This window comes from Perognathus longimembris, chromosome 9 (assembly GCF_023159225.1).
Source record: "Perognathus longimembris pacificus isolate PPM17 chromosome 9, ASM2315922v1, whole genome shotgun sequence".
Lineage (NCBI taxonomy): Eukaryota > Metazoa > Chordata > Mammalia > Rodentia > Heteromyidae > Perognathus > Perognathus longimembris.
In genome coordinates, this window is record NC_063169.1 from 10,667,529 (window position 1) to 10,681,812 (window position 14,284).

General features: G+C 41.7%; 1 pseudogene; it reads right to left on the reverse strand.

Annotated features, from left to right (window-relative positions):
• Window positions 1-445: 445 nt before the first annotated feature.
• Window positions 446-748, reverse strand: LOC125357642 (annotated as a pseudogene).
• Window positions 749-14,284: the final 13,536 nt, after the last annotated feature.

Consider the following 14,284-nt stretch of genomic DNA (forward strand, 5'->3'; position numbering starts at 1 on the left):
CAACTTGGGATCTTAAACTTTCTTTTTTACAAAATCTAGAAGGAACATACAAAGGACAGCAACACAACAAAGGTCATATTAAACAGAAGTTAGTGTATGAAGCGATAATTAAGATGAAGGAGAAAGAAAGCCAGGAACATTAAAATGGTACAACTTGCTTGTTACTTGTTGGGAGTCAATCCTACATTGGAAATACATACCATTATTTTCAAGTAGATGACTAATACTGCTCTCACATGTCTTCCTCATCAGTGCACTGTGAAGCAAATCAAAAGCTCTACCCAGGAATAGTCTCATACAATAGTCTCTTACAATGGCAACACACTACCACTACCTGCGAAACTGTCTCAAAAGACTTAGTGAATGAAAGCACACAGAAGCGGGTAACTAACATAGGAAGGGGGAACAATGGGAATTAGAAGGTTCATGCGGTTCAGCTTTTTAATCAGCCAGTCAGCTTGCTAGCGACAAGAGATGGTTTCGCCGAGGAAGGTCCGGTGGAGTAAGGACGTGCCCCCTGGCTCAATCGGGGCTGCAGTAGGCAACTGCTGTTTCCTCTGTCCTTTAGCTATATTGGAATCTCCAGAATGAAAATATGTTTGCCCTTTCTGCAATCATTTCCTTGGAAAAAAAAAAAATCTGAACTTCCAGGCTTTTGTCCCTGGTGAGGATATCTTGCTTTGGGTTTAGCTTTCTCTGGACCGGTGTCTTCATCTTCCATTTCCTTTTGCTCCTCTGCTGAGGCTTCTGGGGAACTTCTGGGGCCATGCTGCTCCCCCAGCAGACAGAGGCTGGGGAAAATGTGATTCCTGGGTGGCTGAGGCCGTCCTCCTTGCAGACCATGTACAGTGTGAACAGAGTTAGGCGGAGTCCTCGGTGGTCTCCACCTCTGCTTGCCCCAAGACGCAACTCCCTTCCCTGCTCTGCTAGGATCCCACTTGCACAAGTTCCCACCACCCCCTGCCCAACCCGGCCTCCGGCCTCTCTTCTCCACTTAGCCTTCTCAAACACCCCTCCATCCCCAACATCGGGGCTCCCTCGGTTTCACAAAGGCTCTGCCAATCCTGATTCCACTCATACGAGAGTGTCCAGAAGAAAGTAGTCATTCATTAAAGATGAAAACCAAGCTGCTTCTTGAGGGGAAATTGCATTTGGGTCAAGCCGCGAAGAACCAGATCAGTGAGCCCAGGGAGCGATCCAGTTCACACACCCGGGAAGGCAGGGCAGCACGGCTTCGCGTTCATGTGAGAGCATACACTTTCCAAGGAAGGCACGGAATCTGTTCACACCGCACTACAAATGATGACTAGCAAGACATTCAAAGGTGTTAGGAGCTATTTTTATAGGAACAACACACACACACGTGTAAATGGAGTCAGACTGTAAAAATCTTAGGAACATTTAGAAATCTGAATTCTATTGGCCTGGGGTGATGTTAAAATTTGCATTTTATAAAAAGTCCAGGCAAAGCTAAGGCTGCTGGTCAGAGACTATAATTGGAAAACTACTGGCTTTGAGGCTTTTCCACCCTTGGGTTTTTCCTTATTATCCCAGGTCCCTTCCCTTCTCTTCTTCCCTCTTACTTCTTTCCTCCCTCCCTCCATCCCTTCCTCCCTTCAATTCTTTATTTCTTTTCTTCCTTTCTTTCCCTCCCTCCTTCCTTTCCTTCTTCCTTCTTTCATTCTCTCCTTCCCTCCCTCCCTCCATTCTTTCCTTATTCCTATCCTTTTTTTCCCTTTATTCCTTGAGTCTGGATTGAACTCAATGCCTTACTCTTGCTTCGAAAGCATTCATCTAGCTAACTAATAATGTGTTAAGGAAAGAAAATAAAAAAGCATACTCCTTTCTTTAAGGTAGCACTGGGAAGTTGTCCACACTTTCTCCAATACTCACATTCAAAAATGCTCCATTGCCCATAAAAGCAATCTCAGTAGAACTGTTATCTAAGTGGCTTTAGTAGAAATAGCACCAATGAAATAATATTGTGGTCCTGCCTACAATTTGTACCTCTGTATATAGTAGGGTTATTTGAATAACAACTTAAAATAAACTAAGCATCTTAGCCCTATTACTTTATTGAGGGCTGCATAGGCTGACAAAGCTCTACTTGCTTCTTGGTATCTTTCTTCTACTCAAAGCAGGCAGGAATTGAATGGAGGATTAGAAATATTATAAGAATGTATTTGTCAGGCCCAAAGAGACAAAGATTCCATGTTTTCTTTCCTAAGTGGAAGCTAGAATTAGTTTATAAATATATAAGTAAGCACTTCGGGTGGTATGCAAGTATACACAAATGTATTGACTGAAATACAGTAGAACTCAAAGCAGTGTAATTTCTTAGAAAGGCTAAATCAAAATAAGTACCAGGAAACTTGAAATAAAAACCAGATACTAGTGTATACAACAATTTCTTGATCCATTCACCTACCGAGGGGCATCTGGGTTGGTTCCATATTTTAGCTGTGGTAAATAATGCTGCAACAAATATGGTTGTGCTGGTGGCTTTAGTGAGGCTTTGTTTGTGATCCTTTAGGTAAATGCCCAAAAGTGGGGTTGCAGGGTCACAGGGGAGCTCTATGTTTAGCCCTTTGAGGAACCTCCATAAAGTGGCTGAACACGTTTACAAGGGGAACATCAAAATGGTAAGGCAAAGGGTAAATGCTGAACCACTGCCACAGCAATACTTACAATATGTTGCAAACTAACTGTACACCTGGGGGTGGGGTGGGAATGAGGGAAGAGGGAAGGTGGGAGAAAAATGAGGGAGGCAGTAACAAGGTTGACAAGAAATGTGCTCACTTGCCTTGTGTGTGCAACTATAACCCCTCTGTACATCACCTTGACAATAAAAATTCAAATAAAAAAGGCAAGTGGGGTGGAGGGGTGTAAATGAATGAAGAAAAGAAGCAGGGAGAGTGACATGAGAATGAAGTACAAAATTCGATGTATATTCTATAACATTAAGAAAAGTGAGGGAATGGTGGCTGGGATGGGTGGGAATGTTAAAGGGTTGACATTGATCCAGACACTTGTATTCATAAACTGCTAAACCATTGAATGGCAACTTCTTTGTACATGAAGATAACAGAGTTTTTAAATTAAAATAAAAGGAATGTTAATGTAGCCCGAGGAAAAGAATGCGTTTATATTGGAAGAAATTTTGTTTCTATCAAGACTCAAAAACGGTGAATTTTTTTTTTCTTTTCAGCCATGTGTTTATTCATTGAGTAAGGTTAAAGCGACAAGTACAGCGTCAGGACCCACTTCCCCCCTTTGCCTTTGAAGCGGTGACCCTCTGAGATGCTCAATGCCGGAAATCCTCAGTGGGAGAAGCTCGTGGAGGGACCTTCTGTTTTCCCAGCCAATGGAGTGAAATGTACATATAGGACCGTAGCTAGAAAGGAGCTTTTAACTCTATTAAAACGCCACTTTGTGGAAGAAGGTCACCGCCTCCAACAGGATTGCATTTTGGTTTGAAAGAGAACACGTAAAGAGCTCAAGCCAGCTCCTCCGCCCCTCCCATCACCCCGGGGGAGCCTCTAGGACAGGGCAGTCGTTAGGTGAGCCTGGCGGGTCACACTGGCTCTGACAGTTATCCTCCGTGCACCCTCTTTGCAAGCAGCAGGCACTCACCTTTGAGAACGAAGGCGGGGGAGGCTCTGTTGGCAATGCAGCTGTCACAGCCTATTAGTGCATGGGTGGGGCTCACCCGGTACAGAAGGTATGTCATTTATAGACAGAAATTGCATAATTGAACTTGATGGAATTTTGACGCTTTTTTGGCATGTAATTTGTTCATCAAGCAAAAAAACCTTTAGGAAGCAGGAATGGAATTTAGAATTTGGAACTCTAAAGTTCAAGACTAGGTAATCCTCACAACTTGGAGCAAGCATGAAGACCCCAGGAAAAACTTGTTTGCCTTTGGCTTCTGAACTCACACCACAGGGTAGCATAGGTAAAAGGATAAAGAAGCCACTATCTGAGACTGTGCATTGACTTTAGTTCTTCCCATTTCTTTTTTTTTAAGAAAAAGGCATTTATAGCCAAGTATAGCTAACCTAAGGAAAAGTTCACCCAACACAATTATATAACCCAGATAATGAGGGTGAAATAAAGATCAATATATCCACCCTTGATTAAGGCTTTAGACTTAGTTACAGAAAGCGCCCCAAACAATATGTCTGGATTCTTTGTGTCTGATTTCTTTCATTCAAGAGCATGTCTGTGAGACTCATCTATATTGTTCGGGATAGTGGTCATTTGTCATTTTCACTGCTCTGTAGAATTCCATTGTGTGACTAGCTCTCAATTTTTTTCTACTGTTGATCAACATTCTTCTTATTTCTACTTTTTCACAATTACAAAGAGTGCTGCTAGGAACAACTTTTGCACATCTGCATATCTGAAGCCCCTGTAGACTCACAAATGCCTGGGCTCCACTTGTGCCTATGAGATGGTTAAGGTCCAAGATGCAGAGATGGGCCACTTCAGTAGACCACACAAAAACAGTTTCCAGAGACACTATAACAATCACCAATGAGGTGATGCCATTCAGGATCAGATGCCTTGTCTTGCCAGTCATGCCATTACAGGAGACATTCCACCGCCAGGAGACCTCTGACAGCAGATCTCCAGCTATGTGTGAAAATTCCTGCTCAGGAGGAAGTCCCAGCTCTGCCTGGTTTTGATCAAGGCTTCTAGAGATGTCTCTATGGGAATGATTTGGTCACAATTAACAAGTAGAAAAGAAAATAGGTAATAACTTGGTGCTTCATCTGAGATTAAAAATGTCTGTCAGTGGTTTCTGAGAACTTTACCGTAAACAGATTTGTATTTTTACAGGGTAGTAAAGAAAAAAAAAACAGTTTTGAGTTACAACAAATAGGATAGAAAAAGAAATCCAGGTTTCTGGCAGTGCTCTGTTCTGTAGCGCTGTGTGGAATAGGACACTGGGCCCTTTTTAAACACCTGCGTCTTTTTTTGATTATCAGAATGAAGGATTTGGAGATGAGAATCAGCACTGAGTACATCTGATCCTCTAAGAGCTGTCTCCCACATGGGGAAAATCAACAGGGGAGTCCTATTCTTTCCTAGCAGGTCCAGATGTCCAGTTAGCCAAAACACACGACCCCTCTCCCCATTGTCTGGGGACATGGACAACTGTTTATCAACATCCAATGAAAAGAGGCAACACTGCTTCTGGGGTTTTTTATTGGTGGTGGTGGGGGGGATACATTTTTGTGACTACAACATTTTGGAAGAGACTAGAGACAGGATTTGTGTCATGAGTGACAGCAGCGATCGCTCAGGAAAAGCAGCACCTGCCCCTTCCATGTGAGCGTTTGGCACATGACTGCACGTGCTGGTCTTCCAGCTGGCATTTTAATTCAAGATTGTACACTAGCCAAGGTGAGGAAGAAACCCAAAGGCAGCAAGGCGGCAGCATGTTGGGAAAGAGAAGGAGGTGGGGGGGGGGGCGGTGTAAAAGGACACAGTTGAAGACTTGCAACAAATCAACATGTTAACCACATGGCCCCAACACTGGGAAGGTCAGAAAGAATCTACTCCAATCCTGGGAATAGTGCCAATCAACCGGCCATGGACACACCCCAGTGTGTATAGAGACCACCCCTCTGTCGGAGATAAATTAATATTGAGTTCCCAAAGTCTCAAAAGAGAAGGTTAATAGTGTTTCCCCTGAAATAGGTTGGCAAACTAAAGAACTGCTTTTCAATATTTAGCAAACTCCATTTGGGCTGGAGTGGTTGGGAGAAAAAAGCAACTGCCAGGATTTAGGAACAGCTTGAGGGGAAGCAGCCTGCCGGCTGGCAGAAAACACACTGTGGAGAAGAATGCCTGCTTTGAACCTTGGCATTATCAAGTCTTAGCTTGGATGACTTTGAGAAGTCACCTAACTTCTTTTGGCTTCTGTTTTCTGAACAATACCATTAAGTGATCATGATAATGCAATGCCCAGGACATAAACAAGTGTTCAATAAATGTGAGCTGTTACTATTATTGCTCATGGCAAGAATGCTGCAGGTACCAAGGGACGGAATTTCAGGGCTACTCAAACCGTGTTTGTCACAGGCCAAGCTCATTGTTCACAAAGCAGGACCTTTGTAAACCTGAACTGTTTGCTTCTTTTTTCAAACTGGAATTCAGGGCCTCTCATTCTTGCTTGACTTGCTTACCCAAGGCTGGTGCTCTACCAATTGAGCTTTGCCTCCAATCTTTCATTTTGCTGGTTAATTCAACATGGAGTCTTGTGGACTTTTCTGTTGAGGCTGGCTTCAAACCTTGATACTTTATGTCTTGGCTTCCTGAGTAGCTAGAAGCAACCAATTCCTATGCTGTCCTCTGGAATGGAACTGAGCTACCATTGTGTTTCTACCAAGAGACCACTAGGGATGTGCCAACACAAATTCCTATAAGTCTAGAGAGACCGTGACCTTTGCCTACTCATAAAAGGGACCCCAGCTGTCTTTGATGAGCACCAGGGAGCCGTCTCATCCTCCTTTGAACTTTAGTTTCTAGAATATCCGTATTTTCTTTAGTCCCTGTTATTCCATATCTTTTCTCTTGCTGTGCTCGATGACTTGCTACACGTTCACTCATTGAAACATACTTATCGGGTTGTCTAAGCACTGAGAAGTCTGACATGGGATTTGCAACCATAGGAAACAGACAAATGAAATTCTGGTGAATAGACAGATAAGTCAAGTAAGAAGACGTAGTGAGAGGTATCCTACTAGGAAGGAAAGGAAGAGGAGGAGGGTTGCTAATCTGGACTGCTGGCCAGGAAAGGACTGATCTGAGAATCAAGGTTTGGAGCCAGGGCTGGCAGAAAAGTCCATGAGAGCTGTATCTCCAATTAATCAGCAAAAAGCCAGACATGGAGTTGTGGCTCATATGATACTGTCAGCCTTGAGGAAAAAAAAAAAAGCCAAGTTAGAGCTTGAGGCCCTAGCCTTGAGTTCAGAGTCCCAATACTTGTACACACACACACACACACACACACACACACACACGCACACATTTTTTCTAACTCTCCTTTATTATTTTTAATATATATTTTTATTATCAAACTGAATTACAGAGAGGTTACAGTTTCATACATTAGGCATTGGATACATTTCTTGTACTGTTTGTTACCTCCTCCCTCATTCCCCCCTCCCCCCTCCCCCTTTCCCTTCCCCCCTCCCCATGAGTTGTTCAGTTCATTTTCATCAAACAGTTTTGCAAGTATTGCTTTTGTAGTTGTTTGTCTTTTTTTACCCTGTGTCTCTCGATTTTGGTATTCCCTTCCAATTTCCTAGTTCTAATACCAGTACACCCGGTTTCCAATATACTCAGATAAGATACAAAGAAAGTGTAGGTATAACCACAGGAAGGTGATACAAGAAGATCATCAATAATTGAGACTACAGTTATATATGGCACGTTGAAAGTAGTTACAACAGTGATATAACAATCGTTTCCATAACATGGAGTTCATCATCTTATGTGTTCATAAGGGTATAGCTATTGGGCTCTTGTGATCCTCTGCTGTGACTTGCCTAAACCTGTGCTAATTATTCCCTATAAGGGAGACGATAGAGTCCATGTTTCTTTGGGTCTGGCTCACTTCACTTAGTATAATTTTTTCCAAGACCTTCCATTTCCTGACAAATGGGGCAATGTCATTCTTTCTGATAGAGGCATAAATTCCATTGTGTATATGTACCACATTTTCCTGATCCATTCTTCTACTGAGGGGCATCTGGGTTGGCTCCAGATTCTAGCTATGACAAATTGTGCTGCGATTGTTGTGCTGGTGGCTTTAGTGTGATTTTGTTTGTGGTCTTTTGGATAGATACCTAAAAGTGGGGCTTCTGGCTCTATGATTAGCCTTCTGAGGAATCTCCATACCGCTTGCCAGAGTGGCTAAACCAGTTTACATTCCCACCAACAATGAAGTAGGGTTCCCTTTTGGCCACATCCTCTCCAATAGTTGTTATTGTTAGTTTTCTTGATATAGGACATTCTTACTGGGGTGAGATGGAATCTCAATGTTATTTTGATTTGCATTTCTTTTATGGCCAGTGATGTAGAGCACTGTTTCATATGTCTCTTGGCCATTCTCATTTCCTCATCAGGGAAGTCTCTTTGTAAGTCTTTAGCCTCCTTGATGAGGGGGCTATTGGTTCTTTGCGGTTTTGTTTTGGAGGAAGGTAATATTTTAGTTCTGTATATATTTTAGATATGAGGCCTTTGTCCGTTGTATGGCCGGTAAAGATCTTTTCCCAATCTATGGGCTTTCTGTTTATCTTGCGAGCTATGTCCTATGCCCTGCAGAAGCTCTGCAGTTTGATGCAGTCCCATTTGTCCAACCTTTCTTTGATTTGTAGCCTTTCTGGGTCTTTGTTAAGGAAGTTCCATCCTGTGCCAAGGAGCCCAAGTGTTTCTCCTACTCCTTCCTTTAGTGTTTTCAGGGTGTCTGTTTTGATTTCGAGGTCTTTGATCCATTTGGAATTGATTTTGGTGCAGGGTGTTATATAAGGATCTAGTTTTAGTTACACACACACATTTTGCCATGGATTAGAATATGTAGCCAAGTTTAAAACCATAAAGTGCTAGCTAGCTAGGACTAGGGATATATCCCAGTGGTAGAACACTTGCTTAGAATAAGGACCTAGGATTGTTGTTCAGGAACACACACACACACACACACACACACACACACATACACACACACACGAAACAAAATAAAACATAAAACCATCAATGTCTTTCTTCTTGGCCTCTAGCCTGCCTTGCTAAGATACAGGCATGTTTTCCTCTGTCACTGAAGCCATACTTAAAAGACCCTTGAACTCCTAGTACTCTCAAGTCAAGGGAAAAAATTCCTTCAAAAAAGTGTTCCAGCCAGGGGGTGGCTCACGCCTATAACACTAGCTACTCAGGAGGCTGTCTGAGGACCTGAGTCCTAGAGACTCTTATCTCCAATTAATCACCAGAAAACCACAAGTGGTGCTGTGGCTGAAGTGGTAGAGCAGAGCTCAGGGACAGCACTGAAGCTCAGAGTTCAAGCCTCACAACCCACCAAAGGAAAAAACAAAGTGTCCCATTGACATTTTGTTTCTTGGCAATGGCAATTGCTTCTCCTTTGAGGGAAATAGCGTCATCCTTCCAGCCCTAACCAGATAATATTTCAGTACAAGGCAATCAGGCAGTCCACCTAACATTCAGGCAGGAGACAGACATCAAGGCGTGAGGCTAAGGTCATACAGTGTCATCGTAACCCAGAGTTCAGAGCACTCCAACCTCCTCCATCCACTAGCTGCTCTGCTATGGACTTTGTAGCAGTAAAGCACTCTACTGATATATCATTAAGGTGGTTTTTTAAATATACATCAGGACCAACATTTTAATAGATGCTTACCTTAGATCATGAACTGAAAGCCACTTGTTCAAACCTTGGAATCAGTCAAATGTTGGTCAGAATCTACACTTGTAAATTTCAAAACCTCCCCTGAGACTATTTCTTCCTGTTTAACAACAGGAAGAAAAAGAGAAAAAGAAAACCTCCATCTCCTAGGGTTCTCTTAAAGATTAAATGAGATTATGTGTCTGAAACACTGGCTTTGAAACTTGGGTGACTATTGGAATGAATCATCTAGGGAGCTCAACAACAATACCAATACCAATGTGTGAATTCCATCCCTAGGGATTCTAAGCTGCTCTGAGGTTCAAACCAGATACCAGGAGCTTTCACAAGCCTCCAGGTGATTATAAAGGCAGTCCAGATAAGGGTGAGTGATAGAAAGTACCTGGTTGGGGCCAGACCACAGACCAATTAAGAGGACTATTAAGACAGGAGTGGGATTGGAGGCAGGTTTAATGTTTAATCCCTTACACATAATTTGGAGAATTACCTCTAGTCTACATATTTAATTTACCAGGCTGTTTCAAATGACTTTGAAGGATCTTGGTTGGCTAGTGACCACATTCCCCAGGTTTTCATTCTCCATTGGTTGATCTATTAAATGTTCCCAAGTACTGAAAATTGGCCTTAACAGTAAGTCTCAGAGACACGGAGAAGGTAGGGACCAGAATTTAAGCATCCTTGAATTCGCAATCTTATAATTCATGCAGCTCACCAATAGCTATTTGGTTATCTTGAATTTAAAAATATGGTGGCTATAATTCTTTGTTTCAGGCAACCTTGGTTTGAAATAAATTCCTACCATCTTCTTGCTCCCTAAGTCTCTCAAACTGGAGCCCTTGGGCCTGGAGTGTGCCCTGACCTTCCCTGCTGTGTGACTCCCACAGTCAAGGTCAGCCGATGTCAGCCGTGTGGGGATTCAGTCTGCAGACTGATTATGAGTGGGGGTCATGGAGGTGATGTCCTTGCTGGAACAACGTTTATTCCCCCCACTTTCTAAATGATCAAATCATCTTTGCTGTTTGGGCTCTTTTGCTCTAGTTTAACAGGAAAATGGCTTCTTCCCTTTTGCTTCTGGAACGGCAGAGGGAAATTCAGCTTAGTTTCCAGCAGAACCGGACTCTCTGCGGGGAAGTTTGGGGAACACCTGCACTCCCATGGCTGAACATTCATGCAGAAGGCCCGTTTTCAGGACCAGAAGCGCTCTGGGTTTGTGGCATGAGACTCTGAAGCAGCTGTCTCTGGAGAAAAGCAAAATTTTTAACAGGTAAGATTTTTAAAAGTCTTAATAACAGTTCAGTCAAAAGCAAACCCCACATTCTGTATATAAGGAAGGAGACGCACTCATCAGCAGCTTGAGTGATGGGAGCCAACGGAACAAAAGGGTCTTGTGACAAGGTGTTTGCCTTTTTAATGCAAATGTGCAATAAATATTCATGAAGCTTTATTTTAGAGAGAGGAATTTTAAATGGCAAAACTATTTAAGTTCTATTTCACATGTGCACAAATATCTCAACTCCTTTGGGGAAGGAGGGAGGGGTGTAATTATTCATTCTGAAATGTGCAGGTGTGGGTATGCTTTCATGTACATGCCCAGTTTCACTGCGAATCAGGTATTAAGTCACAGTCATTTCTCACTCACAGAGGGGCTTGATGGCTTGGGGGGAAAAAAAATCCACAGAACTGCTAGTATGTGGAAATGTCATGGTTGTTTCCCCAGGAATGCCTTAGACCTGATCCCACCACGATGCTTGGTGGGTGAAGGTTGCCCAGATAAGCGAGCAATTGTTCTTGCTTTCTTTCCACTGTCTCCAACCTAAGTAACTTTTCCCCCCTTTTCCCCTTTTGTTATAGGAAGTATCAAAACACCAATGATAGAAAGAAGATTAAGGAACTGCTGGGTCCTTGTAACCAATCTTTCATACATAACAAACCATTTCCACTTCTAGATGCACTCAAAGCGAACCAAGATACAGCGATATTTCAGCAAAGCTTTCCATTTTTTAAACCAGCACAGAAATAACCAGCCATCTATGCATCTGAAGTATTAGCCAACATGCTATCTAATTATAAACGGTTGAATTGATCCAACTCAGTTATCAGAGGAATCAAAATTAATTATTTGGCTGATATTCATTTTTAAGCAGTTTGTGCAATCAGAAATAATTGCTGTTCATCAACTTTTCTGAACATAAAGTCACAAGATGCTCACCCAGCTTTGAATGAGGGAATATTCAAGATGAATGCTAATCTTCGGAGTGCACCCACAAAGTGTCTTCCTTAGCCCCAGGTTCCAATAACCCCAAGTCTCTCTCGCCTCAATCAAACTGTTGTGTCTAAAGTTTTCACCCACTGGTTAAGATATGATTTATACAATGTAAACATTGTTACGTCAGTTTCTGAGCTGATATTGTAGAAGAAACATTAGAATAATTGCAAAACATTTGTGAAGCTTTTGTGCAGTTTTTCTGGATGTAGAATATATTAGACTATGCTCCTGAATGGATGTTATATCTTTTTAATTTAACCAAGGAAGGCTTTTTAAATATCATTCATATCTTGAATTGTGGTTATAAGTGGTAATTGTGCCTTTTAAGATCTTTTCATGTTGCTTAAATAATTTTAGAACTGTTTAGTCATTTCTAGCGAGTTAATTAAAATATAATACATCAGGGAGAAGAGAATTAATTTTCATTAACTTGGCAAACCTGAGGTCTGTCAGTCTGAATTTTTAAATGCATTTAAAGGAACGCTTTCTTTTTCTTTTGTTTTACTATTTTCAGTTTTACAAACTAACACTGATACTGAAATGTTTCCATAAGAAGAGCAATGAACAGAAAATATATGTCTAGTAGCTTCTGTTTGCACAGGAGCAGTTCAAAGGATTTTATTTATTTTAATAGACAAATGATATCTATCTCTCTGAAGTCTTATTTATAGTAACAATTTGCTTGATAAAGCCTTCTATTGTAGTAGTTTGCTCAAAAGAAAAATCTTAGTTACTCAAACTGGACAGAAAAATAATACACATTAATGAAAACTTTATTTTAAAAATACCAGGTCTACCTGAGAATAGGTCATTTAGGGAGATCACTTGTCTGGGTGTAGTTTAGGCTGTATTTGTTTCAAGCACAGAAGGAATTTCTTGTTACTTAATTTGTATGAATTTTGTTCTAAAATAACCTAGACACCTTCTTGTTGTCCATTGACCAAGCATCATGTGTAATTTTAGAGAGGATTCAAAGAAAAAAATTCTAAATGTTATTTCACTTGTTTAAAGAACTTGTTTACAGGAAGGTTTTAGAGGTAGCTTTTTTTTTAACCTTCTGGAATCAAGACTCAGAAAGTCCATGTGTTTGTCATGTGTATGTGTGCATGTGTGTGTATGTGTATGCATGTATGATGTACACGCACACATACTCTTGCAGATCTCTTAACCATAGCTGTGGTCTCTGTGTCCATCTAAAACAAAGCCTTGGCTTCTTACTTGAGATTTCAATCCCCTTGGGAAATCGTCATTGGCTTATTAAAGCAAAGCCTGGGGTGCTCTATCAGGGCATGTGGGGTAGGATGCTAAGGGGTAGGCTTAAATCCTCAGATATGGAGGTGCAGAGGTTGTCCCTGCATCTTACTTGGGCCCCAAACAGGTAAGGATTGAGGCATCCATGGTGAGAGCTGGAGCAGTGTCCAAGCATCTAACACCTGACAGTTCCTTCAGATGTTCAGAAAGGATGCTGATTAGATTGCTCATTTATCACATCGTGGAAGGGCATGTATGGAGGGTGATAGAGTGGGGTTAGAAATTCAGAGTCCTAGAAGAAAATAAATCTTCTAATCAAGTCAAAGAGACTCTATCTAATCAATATTTTCAGTTACAAAATTAACATTTTAACTATTAAAAATCACTGGCATCATAATGAAACAAATGCTGATTTAAATTTAAAACTTTTGTTTTAATCAGAGAAGTGAATGGAGCCCTTTCTAATTTGGGCACCATGTTGGGACCCACTGAAGTCCACCTATTGCCTTGAACAGGTGTTAACATGCTTTTCCTAACTCTATATTTTCAAGAGTCTATGCTAATGTTAGCCACATAGAGAATTTTGCCATTGTAGTGGACTTTTTATCCAAGGTGATGAGTTCGTATGGCTGGGACCTCTAACCCTTACTTTCCTATGGCAAAAGGAATTTTGCAGATGTGATTATGTTAAGGATCTTAAATTGGGGATCTTACCCTGGATTATGTGCCTGAACCTAATGTAAAACAGGAGGCAGGAGTGTCAGAGTGAGATGAGAGAAAGCCATGCAATGCCCAGAGCAGGGAAGAAGAGGTGGTAAGATATGCAACCACAGGACGAAGAGACAAGGGGTCCAGGGCAGTCACTAGAAGATGGAGCAAGCCAGCTCCAGAAACCAGCACATTGACTAGCACAATGGGGCTGGGTTGTGGACCTCTCTACTAAGAATATAAACTGGTGAGATACTTTTATTTCTTTATTTTTGTAGCACTAGTATGAAGAATGCAACCCAGGGCCTTGCACAGGCCAGGCATATATTCTATCACTTGAGCTATATTCAATCTACCACCCTCACTGCATTTTATTATTGTTTTGTTTTGTCTTTTGCAAGTCCTGGGGCTTGAACTCAGGGCCTGAGTACTGTCCCTGGCTTCTTTTTGCTCAAGGCGAGCACTCTACCACTTGAGCCACAGTGCCACTTCCGTGCTGAGGAATCGAACCCAGGGCTTCATGTATACAAGGCCAGCACTTTAGCACTAGGCCATATTCCCAGCCCCTCATTTTATTTTATTTATTATTTTTTTTTTTTTGGCCAGTCATGGGCCTTGGACTCAGGGCC